We start from the raw sequence: 9,964 nt of genomic DNA on the forward strand, positions 1-9,964 counted from the left end.
CAGTTGCACTTGCTGCTCTTGCAGGTGTGACACAGGCACCCAAGGATGGCTCACAATTTACTGTCATTCCAGCTCCAGGGGCTTCCATACCCTTCAAGCCTCTGCAGGTACCCACATGCACATAGTCACATACAGCATAAACATACATAATGCATAAAGTTTTGTTTTTTAAAAAAACTTTTAAAAAATGCTATCTGGATCACTATATCTAATTTGACAACAATTTAGAAAGGTTAAAAGAATTTGATGGGGCCAACACGATGGCTCAGTGAGCCAAGCTTCATGCTGGGCAAACCAGAAGACATGACATCAATCCTAGAACCCCAAGTAAGGAGGTAAAAGGAGAGAACCAACTCCACAGAAGTGTCCTCTGACTTCCTAGTCATACTGTGGCATGCATCCCCCCTGCCCCAAAACAATGATAGAAAATATGTTTAACTGTTTATTTAGAAATCAAAGATCTTACAGAGGAAGACGTAAAATAAACCTAAGTAGTTGCTATGGAAATCAAGGCAGGGACCATATTGAAAATACTAGAAGCAGGGACTGAGGCTATGGTGCAGGGCTAGAGTACAAGCATAACATGCAGTAAGGCACCAGCTAGATCTCTAGGACACACACACACACACACACACATATGTATACACACACATATACACACACCATACACACATACACACACATATATACATACACCATATACACATACACTCACACCCATACAAACACAAACACACACACACACACACACACTACACACAGTTCAGATCTTGCTCCCCAATTACATGTAGAAATATTATACACTCTACATTCCTGGACAACAATAATTATTATGTTATAAAGGAATTTACAGCATATGAATGAATACCTTCAATATTACATTCATCTCTGGTTGATAATCAGAAAACCATTCAGGATCCCTGGAAACAAAAGAACTCTCTGGAGAGCTTCCAAATAGAATATGGAGAAACCGTTCAATAGGCACAGAGCTGTTGTTTTACAGTAAGTCAGTAAATAAACTGCGAGGAACAGTTGCATAACAGTGTGGGTGTTCTTAACAATATTGAACTGGGTGCTAAAAAGAGTTAAGCTGAAAATGTATATATGTATTTATCACAATTTTAGATGGAAATTACCATCCTATAAGTAGCTAGCATCACTTTTTTAGATCATACAGTATAGCATTTCTACTCTGAGTGAGAATTATGGAACCAAAAAAGGGGGTGGGGGGGTGTTGAGCCAAAGACCTTAAAAGCTCCTTTCCCACTTCAAGAGTTCAGAATTTTATGCCTCACTTCCTCTTTTGAGAAAATTATATTAATTTTGGAAATTTTTAAAATGGAGTAAATAGTCAAATTTAAATAAACAAGTTCTCCAAAGAAGCAATAATTAAATACAAAGAAATTCATATTGTACCTAAAGCTGCCATAAGTAGTTTCCAGAATCTGGGAGGCTTCCTTGGTAATCTGTTATCCTAATGGTAAGTACAAGTCTGGAATGAAGATGTTTGTGGGGTTACTATCCCCCAATCACTTGCAATTAATCTTCCCTGAACTCTTCCTTGTATACAGAGGTTCACTGGCAATCAGTTCCTGGCTTATAGCTATCCATCTTGATTTTCTACAGGTCTTCCCCTGCTCTTCCCCCCCTCCTCCCACTCTCCCTCCCTCCCTCTCTCTTTCCCTCCCTCTCTCTTTCTCTCCCCCTCTCCCTCTCTTTCTCCCACCCCCCCTCTCTCACACACACACACACATTCTCTCTCCCACTCCTTCCCTGTATTTAGCTAGATAACTAGATTGTTAGCTATGTATCTTTCTGTCGCTGTGTGTGTGTGTCCAGCTCTGGCTTCATGGTCATCCTTTATAAGGGAAAGATACTGGATGAGGACTGGGCCCTATTTCAGAGTGGAAACCATCTTGACCAAGTTCATTTAAAATGAACCTATTTCCTTCTATCTGAGGTGCTGTGGGGTAGGACCTCAATATATTTATTTTATGAAACAAAACTTACTTGATAACCTTTTGTGCAACATATGTCATATATTAAAATGATCACTTTAATAGAAACATGATCATTGAAGTCTCTTTCATTATCCACTGAAGCCCTAGTACATGGAACTTTTACATTGTTTTTCAGCTTCACCCACATAGAGAAGTACTAACTCCATGAAGAGATCCAGAAATGAATAGTATTTGCTCAAAAAAAAAAGATTCTTCAGCCACTAATAAATGAAATGTACAAATCCTAAGTTTTATCTCCAAATATGTCTAATGAGTCATGGACACATTCCTTTGAAGAAGTTGATAGTCCAGTTTCTCAAAATAATATTCAGAGTCTATACAAACTTGATAACCACATTTGACCCAAATATAATTAAATATAAAAGAAAAGTCCCATTTCTTTCAACCATCAAGGTCATGATGGTTAGAAGATGACGTGTTCCTATAGGCTCATATGTTTGAATGTTTGATCATGGAGCAGCACTACTAGAGAGGTGTTAGGAGGTATGGATTTGTTGAGGAAGATGTATCTTTGTCAGAGGAAATGTGTTATGGGGTAGACTCTGAGGCTTACAAACCCAAACTCAGCCCCAGTGCTGTCTCTTTCTGCAACCTGTGGCAACAGATGTAGAACTTGTAGCTACCTCTTCAGCACCATGCTTGCCTGAATGACACTATACTTTCCACCAAGATAATAATGGGCTAAATCTCAGAACATCAGCCAGCCCCAGTAAAATGCTTTCTCTTATAACAGTTGCTTTGCTCATGGTGTCTCTTCCCAGCAACAGAACAGTGATTAGACAAAGGTGGATTAGAATTTAAATATAAAATCTAAGGAGGTAACCCAAGATTATTTAAGAAACAGCTATGATGCCAACTATAGTGCCTGGCTTGGTACATGAGATTGACATCACCTGCAGCATCTCTCATTTGTTACATGTAAAGGTGTTTACCTACCTACGTGGTATTTTTTTAATATTTTTTATTAGGTATTTTCCTCAATTACATTTCCAATGCTATCCCAAAAGTCCCCCATACCCTCCCCCCCAACTCCCCTACCCACCCATTCCCACTTTTAGGCCCTGGCATTCCCCTGTACTGGGGCATATAAAGTTTGCGTGTCCAATGGGCCTCTCTTTCCAATGATGGCGGATTAGACCATCTTTCAATACATATGCAGCTAGAGTCAAGAGCTCCGGGGTACTGGTTAGTTCATAATGTTGTTGCACCTATAGGCAGATCCTGCCAGGGCCTAGCAAACACATAAGTGGATGCTCACAGGGCCCCCAATGGAGGAGCTAGAGAAAGTAACCTACATGGTATTTTTAACAGTCACTGCATTCCTCATCTTTATATGTAGGGGACCTGAAATATTTCCCTTCTTTCAATATGCATTCTCTACTCACATAGACTTTCCAGGCAAGTACTTTATGATCACAACAAATTTCAAACACTGACAATGACAAGTTTGCCTTTCAGGTGTCTTCAGTTTACAAAAGAAATGAGTGTCAATTCAAGGTAAAAATAGCAATAATTTATCAGAAAAGTAAACTTGTTCTAACAGTCATTTTCTTCTTTCCTTTGGCTCCTGTGTCTACTCTTGAAAATTGTTGGACCTAGGTTTTATGTTTTAAAATACATTAAGACAAAGTTGTGATATAATAACTTATATACAAAGTGAGCACAAGATTACATGTAAATATCAGCTATCAAATAGTACCTAAGTACCCAAAATAGTTATTGAAATATTTTAAAATAATCCAGAAACATAATTTTTTTACCATTTTATATTGAAACATAACCAACATAGTGACAAGCACTGGTATATGGGCCTTAAGGAATATTTGTGATACTTATTAAACCATTATGGCAGTCAAGAAAACAAAATGTCTTCTGCCCTCCCAAGTGTCCAGTGTCTTCTCTTTCCTGCTTTCTACCTTCACTAGACAAACTTTGGCTTGCTTTTCAATATAATAGATTAGCTTACATTTTCTGTAACTTTACATCAGTAGAATCACACAGTATATACTTTTATTTTGTTCAGCCTCCTTTCCTCCATTTTATTTTGAGAACCAACTATTTCATGGCAAGTATTGGTCCATTTCTTTTCACCATTCTGTGATATGAATATAATTCAAATTATGCATCCACTCCAGTGAGGATGTGCATTTTGGTTGCTTCTGGTTTTATCTAATAAACATTGTACAGCCATTTTTTCCTATTGTGGGCAAATGCATAAAGGATAATAATTGGTTCTTATACAACTTAAGTGTTTAAGACACTTCAAAAATTATTCTGTAAAACATTGATTCTTACTGAAGTATTATTTTCTATCTTCTACAATAGCATGAACTTTCTGTTTTTCACTTAGCTCCCAAAAATACAAGCTGAAAATATTGACTTGCAACCTTTGTTCATACATATTTCATACTATAAATTTATTCTTAAATGAGTGCTAGTATCTTATAAACATTGGCATGTTTGTGTTTTAATTCTTAATAAGTCAAAATGTTCCCTTTGTTTTATATTTGACCCATCAATTATTTACAAATGTGCTGTTTAATTTCTAAATATCTGAGTACTTTCTAGTAACATTTCTGTTACTGATTTCCAATTTGATTCCATTATGCTCAAGGAACATATTTCTCATGATTTGAATATCCTCAAACTTAATGAGACTTGTTTTATGAAATAAAGCACTGTCAGTCTAGTAAACATTCTGTGTACAGTAGGAAAGAATACACATTCAGCTGTTGGAAGTGGCAGCATTCTAAAAATGTCAGTTATCTCAACTTGGTTGTGAATGATATAGCTCCAATCATGTAAGGATATTGTTGAGGAATATTGAAATCTCGAGCTGCAATTGAAGATTCCTCAATTATTTCACCTTTAATTTTAATCAGCTTTTGCTTCTTCCTTGGAAATTCAGAAATTAATTGTGCAATTGCTTTGCATTGTACATCCTATTGATTAAATAACTCTTTGTTATTAAAAATAACTTCCCAGTTGGGGTAATCCATTAAACTGCTCTGAGCTCCCAGCAGGTGATTGCACTTACTACCCATCAGTGTTCTCTGGATTCAAGACTGAAAACACACACACACACACACACACACACTATATTTTGACCTGCCTTAACTAGCTCAATGGTTGGGCCACTCCTGAACCTCCTCGTGGCTAACACACTCCCCTCTGATATTCCTAAATTAATACTTACTAAATCTATATTTCATCTCTGCTGCCCCATACCCATCTGGGAAGTGGCACCTGGGGCTGCTTCCCTGACTCTTAAATCGCTAGATGATTTTCTCTCCTGCAGCTAAATCTGATCTCTCTGCTTCCCCATCATTCTTCTCCTTTTCTTCTCTTCTGTGTTTCTTGCCCAGGAATCCTGAAAGCCCTGCCTCTGTCCCTTTGCCCAACCATTGGCCACTGGCTCTGTATGAAAAACCAACTTGTTTTCAGAGCCCTGCAACAGAAACTCCCTTTAATTATTTATTTATTTTTGCTTTATGTTATTTGAGGTACCCAATTCTTTTGGGGATGGTATCTCATGAACTCAATTTTTTTTTATTTAAAAAATTCATTCAATATATTTTGATCACAGTTTCTTCTTCCTCTTCTTTTCCAGATCTCCCCACCTCTTCACCCATACAACTCTATGCTTTATTTTTCTCTCTTTCTCTTTAGAAAAATAAATAGGCAAATATAACCAATAAACAGACTAAACCAAAGTAAAACAGAGAGAGAAAGAGAGAGAGAGAGAGAGAAGAAAACTATAATACACATGCAAAATACCAGTAAGATGATAGATAGATAGATAGATAGATAGATAGATAGATAGATAGATAGATAGATAGATAGAGATAGAGAGATCAATAAATTTTAAAATGCCCAAGCAAAGCATTATGAGACAAAAGTGCAAACAAACAAAAAACCTCCAAAGTTAACACTGAGTTTCATGTAGGCCATCTCATGCTGGGCATGGATCCTACATTTAAGTTTGCTTTATGTATTCAATGAGACTCCATTAGGGAAAATAATTGCTTTCATTTTAATGATTGATTAGAGATAACTTCTTGGTTAGGAGTGGCAGTTTGTCTCTACTTCATACTCTGACTGCCAGGACTCTGAACCTACAGAGGTTCTGTGTATGTTGCCACTGTGTCTCTGAGTTATGTGGATCAGTCCTGTTGTGTCTGGTAGATACTATTTCCTTGACATCATCCGTCCCTTCTGGCTCTTATACACATTCTCCCTTTTCTTCCTCATAGGCCCTTGAATCCTGAGGGGAGAAGTTTGATGAAAACATCTCATTTAGGACTGAGTCTTCTAAGGTCTGTCACTCTATCCGTGGGTCTCTGTATTCATTTCCATCTGCTCCTAAGCAGCACATGGTGTATGACTATAGCAGAGTATCATCCCAAGTCATTTTATTGCTCAGTTCTTTTAGCAACATAGTAGTATTTGGTTCTCCGATTGACCTATCTAGCCTATCTAGTCATAGGTTCTTGACCACCTAAGCAATGTCAGGCAAGGGTTCCATCCAATCAGATGGTGGTCGATTACTCTCATGACATTGATGCCACTATTGCACCAACATATCTTCAAGAAGGTCTCTATTTTAGCTCACAAGGATGGTAGTTGCCTTTCTTTCCTAGTAGTGTGCAGAGTACTTTCTATTACTACTAGTATTGTGAACACTAGTCACCAAAGGTAAAGTCTCTAGTTAGATAACAGCTTGACTTTTCTCTGTTCAATGAGATATATAATGTTTTCTTCTCCAACAGGACTTAGCATACTATCAGTTTGTGTAGAACAACCAAGAGCTGTGGCAATCGATGTTTGGGGATTTCCATGGGTTTCCTCTGGAAAACCAACTCAATCAGATTTAAGCCATTCTCAGTTCTGGAAGTTTCCCTTATTGGCCAAAAGTATACCTGGGCTTTGATTCCATTGAATTTCATTCATGTATGTAGACATGCATACAGTAATTATATTATATTATATTATATTATATTATATTATATTATATATTATATCATATTATACAATATTATATGAAGAAGTTTTAACTGTAGTAAGTTTGCATATGACCCTTCAACCCCTCAAGTGGCCCTTAGTATTCATTGTCTCTCCCCAAAATTCCTCCTTTACACCTATCACTCCCATTTAATCCTCCTCCTATACATTGCTTTCCCATGTCTAACTATATATTCTGTTTACCCTTCCTTAGCCTCTTTTCTCCCATAGTCTCTTACTCTATATCTAACCTCTGTGGATATACACATTGCAACATGTCCATCAATCTCTTAAAAGCTAATATCTACATATAATACAATATATACTATGTATGTCTTTTTAAGTCTGGGTCACCACACTCAGGATGATTTTTTTTCTGGCTCTATTTATATGTGAGTTTTGTTTTTCTTAACAGATGAATAATATTCCATTGTGTAAATATACATTTTAATTATCCATTCATTTCTTGATGGGTTGTTTCCAATTCTGCCTATTATTAATAGAACATAAATGAACATGAACAAGCAAGTGTCTGTGTTATAGCATGTAGTCTTTGGGGTATATGCCCAAAAGTGGTATAGGTGGGTCTTGAGCTAGAACTATTCCCTGAGATGCAAAACTTGCCACATTGCTTTCATAGCAGCTGTATATGTTCACACTACCAAAGGCAGTGGATGAGTGTTATCCTTACCCCAAATCATTGCCAGCATAAGCAGTTATTTGTTTTATTGATCATCACTATTCTCACTGGCTTAAGATAAAATCTCAGTGTAGAATTAATTTGCATTTCCCTGATGACTGAGGATGTTAAACATTTATTTAAGTGCTTCTCAGATGCTTTTATTCCTGTACCCCATTTTTTGTTTGTTCATTCTTCCTTTTTATTAATTAATTATTTTAATTATTTACATCTCAAATGCTGCCCTCTCCCAGTACCTCCTTCACAGTGTTCTTCCCCCTTGACCCCTCCCCTTTGCCTCTGAGATGGTGCTCCTCCCCAGTATCCTCCCATCCCAGGGCATCAAGTCTCTACATCAGTAGGTGCATGCTCTCTCACTAAAGCCAGACAAGACAGCCCATGATACATATGTGCTGGGGGCCTCAGACCAGTCTGCATATACTCTTTGGTTGGTGGCTCAGTCTCAGAGCTCCCAGGGTCTCTACTCCATTTTTAATTGGTTATTTATTAACTTGATGCCCAGTTATTTAACTGTGTTTGTTGTTGTTTCCTTGCTTTGTTTTGTTATTATTAAATATATTTTTAGATATTAACCCTTTATGGGTGTAGCTGGTAAAGATCCTTTTCCATTCTGTGGCCACCCACTTTGTCTGAATGGTGGTGTTCTTTAAGCCTTTCAGTTTTGTATAGTCCAATTTATTAATTGCTGGTCAAATATCTTTTATTGCTTTAATCTGATTGTGTTTTTACTGCCAATGCATTTGTGTCAAACTGAATGTTTTAACTATTTCTTTTTTTTAATTAGGTATTTTCTTCATTTACATTTCCAGTGCTATCCCAAAAGGCCCCCATACCCTCCCCCACCCACTCTCCTACCCATCCATTCCCACTTCTTGGCCCTGGCATTCCCCTATACTGAAGCATATAAAGTTTGCATGACCAATGGGCCTCTCTTTCCACTGATGGCCAACTAGGCCATCTTCTGATACATATGCAGCTAGAGATACGAGCTCTGGGGGTACTGGTTAGTTCATATTGTTGTAAAGAGCTTTGTTTACATTACAAATTTTAATGTAAATTTTAAAAGATCTTTCTAAATATAACTATACAAAAGAGAAACTCTTATGCAAATTATTTATTGCTAAAAAACTTATCAAAGTAAATGTAAAGAGTAAATAATCATATCAAATAGGAATATTAAATATATGAAGTTATTTTAAAGTAAATTTAGTCAGTTTAAATTTCCTGCATTATATCTCTTACTAAGTGTAATAATTATCTTATTTTATAAGCTTTATTCCATATTATGACTGAAAAAATTGAATAGGAGCAAATTTTCCCACAAATGCTAAAGTCAGATATGTGTACAGTGTTGAACAAGATGTAAGGAGGTAAATCTATTATAAAGTGATTGTATGTGTTATTTTCTACCATGTTTGCTTAACTGAATAAGTTTTAAATAATTTACCAATTGTTACTGCTCCCCATAGTTATTTAAATCAGTATATTTATTTTCCTTGTGTCTAAAAAACATATCTACTTGATCCAAAGATCTCACTTCTGAGGTTATACTTTAAGGTAATAACATGGGGGGTACTCCAATACTTTTAAATCATGATATTATTTGAGGACTATTTTAAGAATAATACTAAATTAGAAATAAAGTAAATATCCAAATGTAAATAACCAGCTTAAAAATTGTGCTACAATTTCCATACAGTGGAATATTATGTATCTCATAATCTAATAAATATTTTTTGCCATAAGAAAGTTTTCTGAAATGCTGTAGGCAAGACAAGGTGGTACACACTTTTTATCCTAACACTCAGGAGACAGAATCAAATAAAATAAGTTTCTCTATGAATTTAAGTCTGGTCTACTTAGCAAGTTCTAGGCCTTCAGAACTACATAGTGAGATCCTGTCTAAACAAAAAGAAAAGAAGGGTTAGGTAGAGAAAAGGAAATAATATTACACACTATAGATAGTCTTTTTAGAAGCATATATAGTATTGTGAAACCTAAATCAACATCAGACATTAACTAATCAAAAGCAGTCATCATTGGCATTAGTATTGTGGGTCCTTTGTGTACAAATTCAATCTCTCTCTTCACTTTCCAAATTTTTTAGTTAAAAATCATTCTTTTATAATAGATTAAAACATGTACTTTGCAACTCAAAACAATAATCTAAAATTTTCACTTTCATTGATTAAACATTTACTGGGAGATGGTATGTAATATGAGTATACAGATATGGAAATAT

Source organism: Mus caroli, unplaced genomic scaffold, assembly GCF_978045245.1.
Source record: "Mus caroli unplaced genomic scaffold, Mus_caroli_1 scaffold_14, whole genome shotgun sequence".
NCBI classification, from domain to species: Eukaryota; Metazoa; Chordata; class Mammalia; order Rodentia; family Muridae; genus Mus; species Mus caroli.